The sequence below is a fragment of the Amblyomma americanum genome, chromosome 8, assembly GCF_052857255.1.
Source record: "Amblyomma americanum isolate KBUSLIRL-KWMA chromosome 8, ASM5285725v1, whole genome shotgun sequence".
Taxonomy (NCBI): domain Eukaryota; kingdom Metazoa; phylum Arthropoda; class Arachnida; order Ixodida; family Ixodidae; genus Amblyomma; species Amblyomma americanum.
In genome coordinates this window covers 72,517,522-72,530,025 of record NC_135504.1, presented here as the reverse complement: position 1 = coordinate 72,530,025, position 12,504 = coordinate 72,517,522, and the positions used below count along the sequence as shown (strand labels likewise).

The following is a 12,504-nucleotide window of genomic DNA, read 5'->3' as shown; positions in this document are numbered from 1 at the left end:
CTTCGTGGCAATGATGAAAAATAGTAATAGAACAGCCAGTTTCGGGCCTACCTTCTCACATCTTCAATGGGTGGAGACCTGTCTTCGGGTTGTTGAATGTCGATTTCAGCCCACGCCATTGCATTGGGATCGTAGCCGCGTTGAGTAGTGGTCGCCATAGCGTTCCGCGGCGTGGCAATGATGAAAAATAGTAATATAACAGCCAGTTTCGGGCCTACCTTCTCACATCTTCAATGGGTGGAGACCTGTCTTCGGGTTGTTGAATGTCGATTTCAGCCCACGCCATTGCATTGGGATCGTAGCCGCGTTGAGTAGTGGTCGCCATAGCGTTGCGCGGCGTGGCAATGATGAAAAATTGTCATAGAACAGCCAGTTTCGGGCCTACCTTCTCAGGACCAGGACCAGCAGGTTCCGCTCGACGTTGGGGAGGTGATAGTTACGGTTTCGGTGGGGTCACAAGAAAAGTTCCGCGGTTCCTGGGGAAAATAACAGGAGCCGGTACGGCGGTCGTCTGGTCGCTTCGCGCGCTCGCAGCGCCCCCCGAGTCGCTGAAGCGACCTTCGGCCGCTCCGGAACTGCGCCGAAACCGATGAGTGGGAGCTCTGAAAGCAAAGGCGCCTAACACAACCATATAGTTGCAGTAACTTTCCGAAACACCCTTCGTATATTGTGCAAGGTCAAGACTTTAATCAAGTGGATGTGTTGTGCTCGTCCGAGACGTGAATTCTCCCGGCCAACCTTTGTAATCCATGACTATACGCCTGTGTGAGGAGAACAGCGAAACGACAACCGAGTGGCTGAGGTAGTCATGCACATATGACAGATATCATTACGTTTACCAGCACGTGTCTCAAACCGTAGATGATGGAACAGCGCTGTTCCGGTTGAGGACTTCAACATGCCTGAGCTGTGTTGTTAGTGGCTATTTATTAATAAAGTAAGAATGGAAGGAAAATATGTTGCTAGTCGCGGCATCTGCCATCGAAAGCTGAAGCACCTGAGCAGCGACTATATATAATTGGTTATAATTGGTTTTTTGGGGAAAGGAAATGGCGCAGTATCTGTCCCATATATCTTTGGACACCTGAACCGCACCGTAAGGGAAGGGATAAAGGAGGGAGTGAAAGAAGAAAGGAAGAATAGGTGCCGTAGTGGAGGGCTCCGGAATAATTTCGACCACCTGGGGATCTTTAACGTGCACTGACATCGCACAGCACACGGGCGCCTTAGCGTTTTTCCTCCATAAAAACGCAGCCGCCGCGGTCGGGTTCGAACCCGGGAACTCCGGATCAGTAGTCGAGCGCCCTAACCACTGAGCCACCGCGGCGGGGCGCAGCGACTAGCGGGAATAAAAGGACAGGGAGAGGGAAAGAAAGGGGGAGCGATAGTAAGAAAGGATATGGGTAGTGGGTAACATTACTCTATGTGCACTGCATTTGTCAACACTTTGATCCTGCCTGTACAGGAGAATGCCCACACTGTGCGGAGAAGTCTTCGGACATCTTTCACACGGTGTGGGCATGCCAGTCAACCCCGAACCTCGCCCCCAAACCCAACCCCACCCGGGAGGACTGGGAGGCAGCCCTGCTCGGCTGCTCGGACCTAGCAAGCCAGACGGCCCTGGTCCACCGAGCCCGAGTCGCGGCGGTCGCCAATGGGCTCCTGTAATGAGGAGCCCACCTAGAGATTGCGAGAGGTTGCTCCGGCTACCTCAAGCTTCCTCCCTGAAATAAAGTTTTTCACTCACACACACTGTCGAAGTCATGACGAACTTTGGGATCATTTTGGCCGTTTAGATGGAAGCAAAACGCAGGAGACGCCTGCGCAGTGCTGTGTTGTGTCAGTATACACGTTGAATATCTTCAGGTTGCTGAAATTATACCGAAGACTATTCCGCAACTAATCACGCGCGCAACCTGTGCACATTTCTTATAGTGTAAATAGTTTGTGTATATTACCTCTCCCCCTATCCTCTCTACCGGTCCCCTCACCTTTTTCATTTCATTTCTCCACTCTGCCTGCTATCCTTTCCGTTATTTCCGCCGCCCCAGCTCAGGTGCTTCAGTGTCCACCCAGATGCCGGGGCTAGCAAAAATCTCATCCTTCCTTTTTTCCTGACCGGACGGGGTGGCATACCAGATGCTGCGAAACCTGGATGCGCAGCAACGCCAGATCCTCCTGCAGCAGATCAACCTGGTGTGGGAACGCGGGGAGCTACCGGAGGATTGGCGAACCGCGGTCGTTTGTCCCATCCGAAAGGCAGGGCGCCCACCTACGGAGCTGAGCGGATACCGGCCAGTGGCATTAACATCGGCGGCAGGTAAGCTCATGGAGCATACGGCGTAGCAGCGTCTGAACGAGTAGGCTGCGGATATTGATTTGTTTGACGAGCGGCAGACGGGTTCCCGTGTGATGCGGTGCACGGCTGATTCTATATCGGACGTTGTTACAGCGCTGGAGCATGCCAGGGCGGCAGGCCAGGTTGCGCTGCTGCTACTACTGGACGTCTCGGGCGCTTTTGACAACGTTCACCGCGCACCAATTCTAGCGGTGCTTGAGGGGGCTGGTGTGAGCGGGCGCCTTTTGCGATACGTTCATGGCTTCCTGAGCGGGCGCACCATGAGCGTACGAGTAGGGGGTAAGCTCTCCAAGCCTCGCCCGGTCGACATGGGCGTGCCGCAGGGCTCTGTCTTATCACCATTTCTGTTTAATGTGGCCATGTCGGTGGTGCCGGCCTCCCTCCCCACGAGCGGCCGACACCATGTGTACATATGTCCGTATATATGCAGACGACATAGCTCTGTGGTGCCGGGGACCACCGGGCGAAGCGCTTCGCGTGCGGGGGTGCCTTCAGGGAGCTCTGACCGCAGTCGATGCCAGCTTGCGCGGCCTTGGTCTCTCGCTGAGCGCGGACAAATCGGTGGCCATGGCCTGCGTTTCGCGCTCGCACCTTGCGCCACTGTCACTGCACTAGACTCTGATTCCTTGGCGTAAATCGGTGCGGTACCTTGGCCTGGACATCGACTGGCGCCTTTCCTTCTGCCCCGCGGCGACCAAGGCCTGTCTGCAGATGAAGAGGATCACCGCCGCCGTACAAAAGCTCACCGCTTGAGGCCAGGGCATCTCCCAGAAAGCCGCGCAGCGGCTATACAACAAGGCCGCAGCTTTCGGGACGGTGCTCTATGCGCTGCCACTCGTCATGGTGCGCTAGCCGTGCTGGAAGAAACTCGAGCTCCAGCACCGCATATCCCTGCGCGTGTGCCTAGGCCTGTCCAAAAACTCGCAGTGCACCGCAACGTTGGCCGAGGCAGGAAGGAGCGTGGCCACTTGAGCTCCAAGCAGCGCGCAGGGCACTGAATTACATCGACCGCCTTCACCGCGCACCGGACGGCGGCTCGCTGCTGCAGCGTATGCGCTCGCACCCGCGCTCACGAATGGGCGCGGCGCTGCTCGAGTATGAGCAATTGACAAAAGGCCCACCCCTCTACGGCTCCTGCGCGCCCTGGCCTGCTGCCTCGGAGGTACAGCGAGAGATCGTCGGCATCGCGGGAAAGCGGAGCACACCCCTGTGTGCTGTGCAGCAGCTGGCCAGAGCCGTCATACACGATGAGCTCCAGGACCATCTCCTCGTGTACACCGACGGCTCAGTGGCCCGCGACAGCTGCTTCCTTGTAGCGACGGCTACCATCCCCGCCCTGCAACTGCACAGCCAGCAACACGCAACCTTCCTGGGCTCCTCCACCACGACGGAGTGGATGGGGATCCGGCTCGGGCTGGACCTGCTGCTCACCCTCGGCCCTCCGCCGCCCAGGAGTGCTCTGCTGTGCGACTCCCGCACCGCCCTCAGCCGCCTGCAATCTAACGGCCGCGGTACCCTACTAGTGCGGGAAATTCGCTCGCGTATCGAGCGCCTCGCGCAGAGAGGATGTGCCGTGCGTGCACAGTGGGTGCCCGGTCACTGCGGCATCGCCGCCAACGAAGAACCTGACGACCTCGCGACCGCTGCACATGAACTACCTGCCAGCGATCTGCCCCTTGCGCTGGAGGACGTGCGTGCGGCCATCCAAGACCATCTCCGAAGACAGCACCCCGACCCACGCATCGCGCAGGAGGTGAGCGCATCGACAGTGTCACCGGGTGTCGCGCACTTAGACGGTCGCAACGTGTAATGATCCTCCGCGCGCGCATTGGCTGCGTGGGGCCCGGGGAACGACGGGTGCGTCACGGTGCGACGCGTGATGTGTGTGACGGATGTGGTGCAGTGGAAACACTAGGAATACCTGCTCCTTCACTGTGCCCCGTTCGCCGATGCTCGTCGCGATATGCTTGCGGCCTATAGGGCGCTGGGCATACTACCAGACTCCCTCAAGACGCTATTGTGGCCGCAGAGCAGTGCGTGCACTCGTGAGCGAACCTTGGTGAGCCTCTGTGCATGCGCCATTACCATGTAACCATGCGCCATTACCATGGCAACCGAAGGGGAGCAAAGTGTGGCATGGGCTTCGCCGTCGCCGCGGCCGCCCGCCCGCTCCATCGTCAGTTCCAGTTCCAGTTACAAAAACTTGCTCTTCGCGGTCTCTGCCGCCAGATGGATGGCTTTCTTCTGGGTCGCGGGGTCCGCGCTTTGCAGAAGGGTTTCCCAGGCTTCTCTACTATCTATTCCTTCCCTCACCCCTGGGGAGTGTACACACTGCCAAATTATATGGTCGAGGGTCCCCCTATCTCCACATTTTTTTACTTTTATCTTCTATGTCCTTGTCTTGTAGGACGTGTGACGCCCATACCGGGTTTATGAAATTTCCGTCCTGTAGCCTTCGTCAACGTCGAGCGTGACGTCACGCGGATGAGCAGTGTTGCGCATGCGGCGATACCATGGTAACCAGACAGACCTCACAGCTGCGCCGCGTTCTTCGTCGCCGTCTCGCCGCAAGCCGCTCTATCGCCCGAACTCCACGTCGCATGCGCAGGATTGCGTATAAAAGGTGGAGGTGTGTGGGCTTCTGTATCCCTGATACCTGATTTAATATCTGCACCGGATCCTTGGTCCTAAGATAACAAACTTATTTTTGGAATATGGCGGTGTGCTTGGCTTGAAGCACTCTGGCACGGATCGGCCCGGTATTGCACTGCCGCCGGGGTCGGCCCGGGGCATATTAGCGCGGCGCGTCTTTTCTGAGCTCCCACTCATAGGTTACGGCGCAGCTCCGGAGCGGTTCAGCGACTTTCATTGACCTTCAGGTCAAAGCGGTGTCGGGGAAAATCTAGGAACGTAGCGTAGTAAAGCTTTCGATTTTAAAACAATTTTCATTTTCGCCCGTGCATGCTGTGCGATGTCAGCGCACGTTAGGCCCCCAGGTGGCCTAAATTCCGGAGCCCTCCACTACGGCACCGCTATCTTCCTTTCTTCGCTCACTCCCTCCTTTATTCCTTCACTTTAGCCGCGGTTCGGGTGACAATAGAGATATGTGAGACAGTTACTGCGTCATTTCCTTTCCTCAAATACCAATTTTCATTTCAATTTCTGGTAGCATACAACGCATAATGGGCGCTTCATGAATGTTTTATTTATTTTTTAATTCTCCCTTCTCTCCGCCTCGGTATCGCTCGTGAATTACGTCATTACGTTCACGTGGTCATCATTAGCGTCTCCGTCCGCTCGTGTCGTGCTCGTGCCTCGATTCGTAGGGTGCCTCGACGCAGCGTTCGCAGCCGTTCGTCCGCCCCACCAGTCTCGCTGCCGCGTTGGCCGTACATCTGTCTACCTTCACCGGCGACGCAGCACTGCCGGGCCTCAGGCGTTGCAGGAAGACCGGTGGCATGGCCCCGCAGCTCACCGCCTCGCTCTTGGCCGCCAGCCGTCCTCCCGAGGTGGAAATGAAAGCCAAGCACAGGACAGCTGCAGGCAGCTTCGACTCCGACTTGTCCTCCTTTGTGGAGGTAAGCACCGACTTTCTTCCGACGACCGCAGCCAGTTCAACTGGACGCGACTGGTCGTCTGGCGTATATTAGCTTCAGGCGACAATGTTCGAAAGTGAAGTCGTGCCATCGGAAGAGCCGATAAAGTGCAGTCTCTCAGCGCGAAGCGCAGTTGTCTAAACGACGACGTGAGCAACTTCCATTGTTCAGAAAGACCACCTGAACAAAAAAATAATAGCTGCGCTGCGTAACACGCATTTCTTTATTTTTGCAAACGGACTAGCTACTGCTTCCGTACCTTTCACAGCGTTGCACGCTATGCATGAAAAAGAGTATAGATGTGCAGCTGACTCATTTCTTATTTTCTGCCGCCATTCTTCGGCTTTTACCGATTTCTTTTGATGTAATGTGTGATTCATCAATGGTAATCACTCTACGCAATTGGCTGGGTTCCAAAAGGCTGTTACATTAACGGCTGAGCTGAGTCAGCGCAGTGCTCGGAACATGCAACGCTTGATATCGCATCATGTGATCTGGGAAAGAGGGAGACGGTACGCTTGCAGTTGCCTTACGTTCTTATGGGGGTTTAAAGTCCTAATGCGACTCAAGCTATGAGGGACGTCGTAGTGAAGGGCTCCGAAAATTTCTCGATGTGACCAAACGTTACTGCCGTAGCACACACCGGCGGCGATAGGCGCGCTTGGGGGCCACGATGTGAAAAAACATTAGCTGCGGTTTAACTACTGCTGACACGCGGCTTGGCGTCTGTATATAAAGCTGAGTGCGTTCCGCACACTGGATAGGCAGCGCGCCCACCCTGCCAGGTGACAGTTTGATCGCGAGAGGTTGGTCATCCAATGAACGCTGCCGCCTATTGCTGCAGTGCCGCGTATCTGCCACAACGTTGTCAACGCTAATGCATGCAGCCACGTCTCGCACCACCGCCACGTACCTCAAAGCGCGATCGGGTCATCCGCTGACCCAGGGAGCGAGTTATGCGTCCTTCCGTTCGTCCAAATCATCGGAGTCTAGAACGTTGTCAACGCCAACGCCGCGGTGGCTCAGTGGTCGGAGTTCCCGGGTTCGAACCCGATCGCGGCGGCTGCGTTTTTATGGGGCAAAACGCTAAGGCGCCCGTGTGATATGCTATGTCAGTGCACGTTAAAGATCCCCGGGTGGTAGAAATTATTCCGGGGCCCTTCACTACGGCACCCCTTTGTCCCTTCTTTCATTCCCTCCTTTACCCATTCCCTTGTGGCGCGGTTCAACGCCAACGCAAATGAACACAAGTACGCCGACGGGCTGCAGCTTCGCGTTTGTGACACAATGTAAGCGCGACTGAGATGTCCACCGTCCCGTCTAGTGTCCCAGGGGGCCTGTTAGGCGCCTTCTCTTTGCTTTCGAAGTTCCCGCCCTCTATCGGTTTGGTCCCAGCTGCGGCACGGCGACGTCACGTGCATGGTTTTCCTCGGTTCAAAGACATATGAAACACACGCCGAACAAGCTGCCGAAGGGAGCATTAAAGCTTTCGCTTTAAAAGAATGCACGGCTACTTATCCGACCGGTATCAATACGTCAGCATTCTTCATATGCCAAAGTAAAGAATGGTGTTCCCCAGGGGTCTATTCTCGGACCCCTGTTGTTTTTACTCTATGCAAATAATCTTAGCAGCATACCAAACTCCCCGAAAATAATTGTGTATGCAGACGACACTAACATTTTTTGTTAGTGATTCATGCACTTACTCAACTTCAATATGATGTTAATTTTTACTTGAAATTCCTTTCGGGCTGGCTTAACAAGAATAACTTGCAGCTGAATACAAGCAAGACTAAGTATATGATATTCGCACCCATAAATAAAGCAATCACCACTAACATTGAGCTTAATTTTCATGGTGACAGTCTAGAGCGGGTTGAGGTGCAAACATTTTTGGGTGTGTGGTTTCAGGACACCTTGTCATGGAATGTTCACATGTCAAAACTGGCGGCCGAGTTAAGGCAGTAGGCTGTCTTTATGAACTAAGCCCATTGTTACCACAATGGCTAAGAACCTCGCTATATTATACGCTTTTTTTTACTCCTGAATGTCTTATTGCCCGCCAGTCTGGGGAACAACTACGCAGGGCAATTTTCATAAGCTGGTTACAGAAACAAGTCATGCGCATATTTGAGAGCTACCACGGGCAACCACAATATTTACCGACATTCATTATTCAGAAAGTATTCCCTGATAAAGGCTAACCAATTGTACTGTTATAGGCTCTTGCAACATGTTCAGAGCCAGAAACTTTACACCACAGGCAACACCGCTGCAGATCGAGTACTGCTTCTGCAAACATTGCACAAAAATCCCTATAGTCAGGACAAGTTACGGTAGGCAACATGTACAGTTCCAAATACCGTCTCTACTAAATCACACTGAAAAATTACTTGATTTCAGCAAGCCAATTCCCAAAAAGTCCCTTAAGAATGTAATATTGCAAGAAAACGTTGAATTCATTTGATTTATTTCTCTTTTTTTTTTGCTAACATTTATGGCCTTTCAGTGTTGCTAGTTTTATCCCTTTTGTCCTCTAAAGAGAGAATCAATTGTATATAGTTCTTGTTCTATTTGTAGTTCATTTTTTTTTGCTAGCATTTATTGCCTTTCAGTGTTGCTTGTTTTATCCCTTTTGTCCCCTAAAAAGGGAATCAGTTGTATATGTTTCTGATGCCTGTCTGCTGACTGCATGCGGAGCAGAGGCCTTTGTCAGGCTTCTTGCCTTTGCACCGGTTTTTGTAAATCAGAATGAAACAAATAAGCTGAAAAAAAATGTTTGCTGGGGGGGTTGTTAGGGAAAATGGCGAACCATGCCCACAATTCGGCGAACCATGCCCTAAGTCAAGGGATAAACGAGGGAGTGAAATACAGAAGTAAGGGGTGCCGTAGATGGAGGGCTCCGGAATAATTTCGACCACCCGGGGATCTTTAGCGTGCACTGACATCGCACAGCCCATGGGTGCCTTTTGCGTTTCGCCTCCATTGAAACGCGTCCGCCACGGTCTGGCTCGCACCCCGGTGCTCCGCGGCTCAGTAGACGAGCACTTTAACCACTGAGCCGTCGCGGCGGGTAAACCTGTGAACGTGAACCTACTACGTCCTGACCTACCAACCCCATTTCTTCCCCATGCAGCAACTCCACATGTACCAGCGCAGAATTAAGGCGGCTCGAGTGCGTCCTGCCTGGGGAGCGGACCATCCACGAGTGCTCCGGTTGCCGAGTCAACTTCCAACCTTCCCCCTGGCTTGCAACCTGCACAGTATACGTGCATGATCCCAACGACGCTCCCCGCTGCTACGCTCCGGTATGTCACGTGTGCCAGCAAGAGGAGCCAGACCATCATGGCCATGCACATGGGCTCGCACATCAGGGCGCGGCTCTTCAACGAAGAGCAGCGCAGGGCTCGTACGCACAGGCTCGGCCACCCCGCGCAGTACACCATAGGACCGGCGGCGACTGCCTGCGCGGCTTCTGCGAAAAGCTATTGGTGCAGAAGAGTGACCGTGACGAGCATGTGCGCTCGGAGCACGCTGTTAATAAAGCGCCTTCGCAGTCCCACTGGCGACTATTCCAGCCTGCCAAGTTGGGACAATTTCGATACCAGGCGAAAATTCGCCTGAAACTATTGGTTGGCGGCATCATTGCAATAAAAACGCTTGTATATGTATGTTGAAGTCTCCATCTTTTACAGCTGTTAGTGCCACGTATTGGAGTAACACGGCGTCGGACCGAACACCTCCAGATCCCTGCACCAACCCTTCCACCAGCAGGTAAATGCGTTCTGGGGAAATTAAGGACCCACTTAATTGCACTCTGTCCAATACTGGGGCCAGCGTTCGTCGACCATATCGCCCACGTGTTGGGCGATACGGGCTCCAATGATCCGATATGAGACTGCGACCCGGACCAGTGTTGGAAAATACTTCTCTCAACCGTGCTGTGGGGGAAAGGTGGAATATGGGAGTGGTGTAGTGGAGGGCTTCGGAATAGTCTCTGGATTAATTTCAGCGATCTGGAGATATTTGTATGTGCACTGACATCGCACAGCACACAGCCGCCTCCTGCGTCTCTCCTGCATTGAAACGCGGCTAAAATGAGCCGGAAGTTTGTCATGGCTTCGATAAATGCAGTGCGCAGAACAGGCATGTTGAAATCCGTAACCTGCAGCACAGCGCTGTTTCATCTACGTACGGTTTCAGACGCACGCTGCGTAATATCTATCTTCTATGCAGTAGGCATACAGACGCAAGCAAGCACCAGGCCGTTAGGCAAACTCATGCCACACATTTCACCAATCCGATTGTCGACATCGAGAAGACGTCGTCCAAAACATTTCATTGGGCGCATAATGACTACCCCATTCGCTCGGTTGTTTCGTTGAACCACACACACAAATGTATAGTCAGGAATTACAAAGGTTCGCTCGTGGCCATCCACGTCTCTGACGAGCACAACACATCCGCTTGATTAAAGACGTGATCGATCTTGCACAATATCCGAAGAGGTTTTTGAAGAGAACAGAAGTTCATTGCGACTGTATGGTTGTGCTTATGTGGTCACTCAATTCACCGTTCCGTCGGAGAATAGCTTCTTACTAGCCGTGGGCGTTTGCAAAAGGTGGTTCTCTAACAGGCAAAACTCGTCAGCTATAGCCTATGAGCTAGCTGCTTGTATCGTTTCAAGTAACAAGCCGCTGTTTTTAGAGCGAAAGGTTTACTTCTCCCATAAAAAGCTGAAGGTCACGTGGCTGTGAAATTTGACCTTCAAACCAGGGGAGCGCAAGCTCGGCTCTGACGTCATGCCACGTGACACGCCACGTGTCGCAACAGCAACTAGGCGCTCGCCTCGCAACTATCGAATCACGTGACTAGCTACGCCTCACCACCACTTAGCTTGCGAAGCCGACGGCACTCTCGCAACTGCCGGAAATCACGTGACGAGCCGTTGATTATAACCCGCAGCGGTGGCTCAGTGGTTAAGGCGATCGTCTACTGAGCCAGAATACCTGGTTTCGAGCCCGACCACGGTGGCTGCGTTTCGATAGCGGCGAAATGCCAAAGGCGCTCGTGTGCTGTAGGATGTCAGTGCATGTTAAAGATCCCAGGTGGTCGAAATTATTGCATTGCGGAGACCTCCATTATGGCCACCTCTTGCTTCTTTCATTCCCTCTATACCCTCCCTTATGGCATGGTTCCAGTGTCCACGGAGATATGTGAAACAGTTACTGCACCATTTCCTTTCCTCAAAAACCAATTTTCATTTTCATTTTTCGTTACCTCGATAAAAGCGTGCGGCATGTGCCTACCTTCACACAAAGCTATGGATGAGCAATGTGGCGGAACTAGTGCTTGAAGGGAGGATGTACTGTCGCCATTCAAGCCAAACCACTGATATGCAATAAAGTTTAATCGAAGCTAAACAATGTCTAACCACGCTTAATAGAGCTTTCATTCGTCTCACTAGGTTCAACAGGGTTGAACCACAGCTAATTTTTCATCCTGTCTTAATTTCTCATCTGTAATCATCAATAACATTGCAGTATCCACATACCATGCAAGAAACCTTTCCTTCGCCCTCAAGAACTGGCCTAGCGACTATCCTGTGTGCATGTGTTGCTTGTCCTTCGCGTTTAAAAAAAAAAGTGTTGGCCAGTATGAATTTTGATGCTAATTCCAACTAGCTCAAGTTTATGCGTTAATCCATATCAACGTTGTCAATGTCATCGCACGATCCGTGGTAAAACAAACTTTTCTTCGTTCTGGGCTGTCAACAACAAGCGGTTGAGGTGCATGCAATGGCTAAGGACAACATGCATTAGTTTCTGCGGGTGTGGTGAATCGTGCACGTAGACGACCAAATCGTACATTGCCCCTTGAGATCTGTGAATGGTTATTGCGCTGGACACTAGCTTTCGTGTAATGTTGATCAGCAATGTTGCCGTGCGGCACTCGATGTATATACCCAAGTTGCTTCGACTGACGTTGCTGTTAGCTACTCAATACTTCTGGGACTTTCGCTTGCCACAAGTTGCAACTCCTTTGCCCATCTTTTACCCTTACACGACGCGGCTTGCAATCACGATCGTATTCCAAGTACTGCAGCGTCCCAGTTACGGGACCTTTTTACTAGGCCACCAGTCAGAGCAATATTCGTAGTCAGTATGTACAGCTTTCCAATGCATAGAGCTAATTTGAGAGCCTAATTTGGAAAGCCTCCTTTGAGGAGTATTAGCCACTACCTTCTTGACTTGTACCCTACTGTAGCTGTGTAGGCAAAGGTGAGCATTATCAAAGCCCATTCCATGCCAGAGATGTTTGCCTAGGAGTGGGCATATAGCAGCATATAGCAGCAGCTTCATATAGCAGCAGCTTAATAAGGCTGTCAAAACCCTCCTGCATCACCATCAGCAGCAAACAAGTATATCACAGACTAAAACAAAAGTGTTGTAAACGTTCCCCCTGCCGCATTATTTGGCACACAAGTGACCGAGACAAAAGCTAGCAAAAGCACCTCAACCCCCAAAAAGCAGTACATGCAACAATAAG

The 12,504-nt window shown here is 52.6% G+C and overlaps 1 long non-coding RNA gene across 1 annotated transcript; it reads left to right on the top strand.

The window, feature by feature from the left end:
* The first annotated feature begins 5,565 nt into the window (after window positions 1-5,565).
* Window positions 5,566-9,624, top strand: LOC144101905 (uncharacterized). The gene is made up of 2 exons (XR_013308095.1): window positions 5,566-5,937; window positions 9,092-9,624. It is a non-coding gene; the product is annotated as an uncharacterized LOC144101905 (long non-coding RNA).
* The last annotated feature ends 2,880 nt before the right edge of the window (window positions 9,625-12,504 follow it).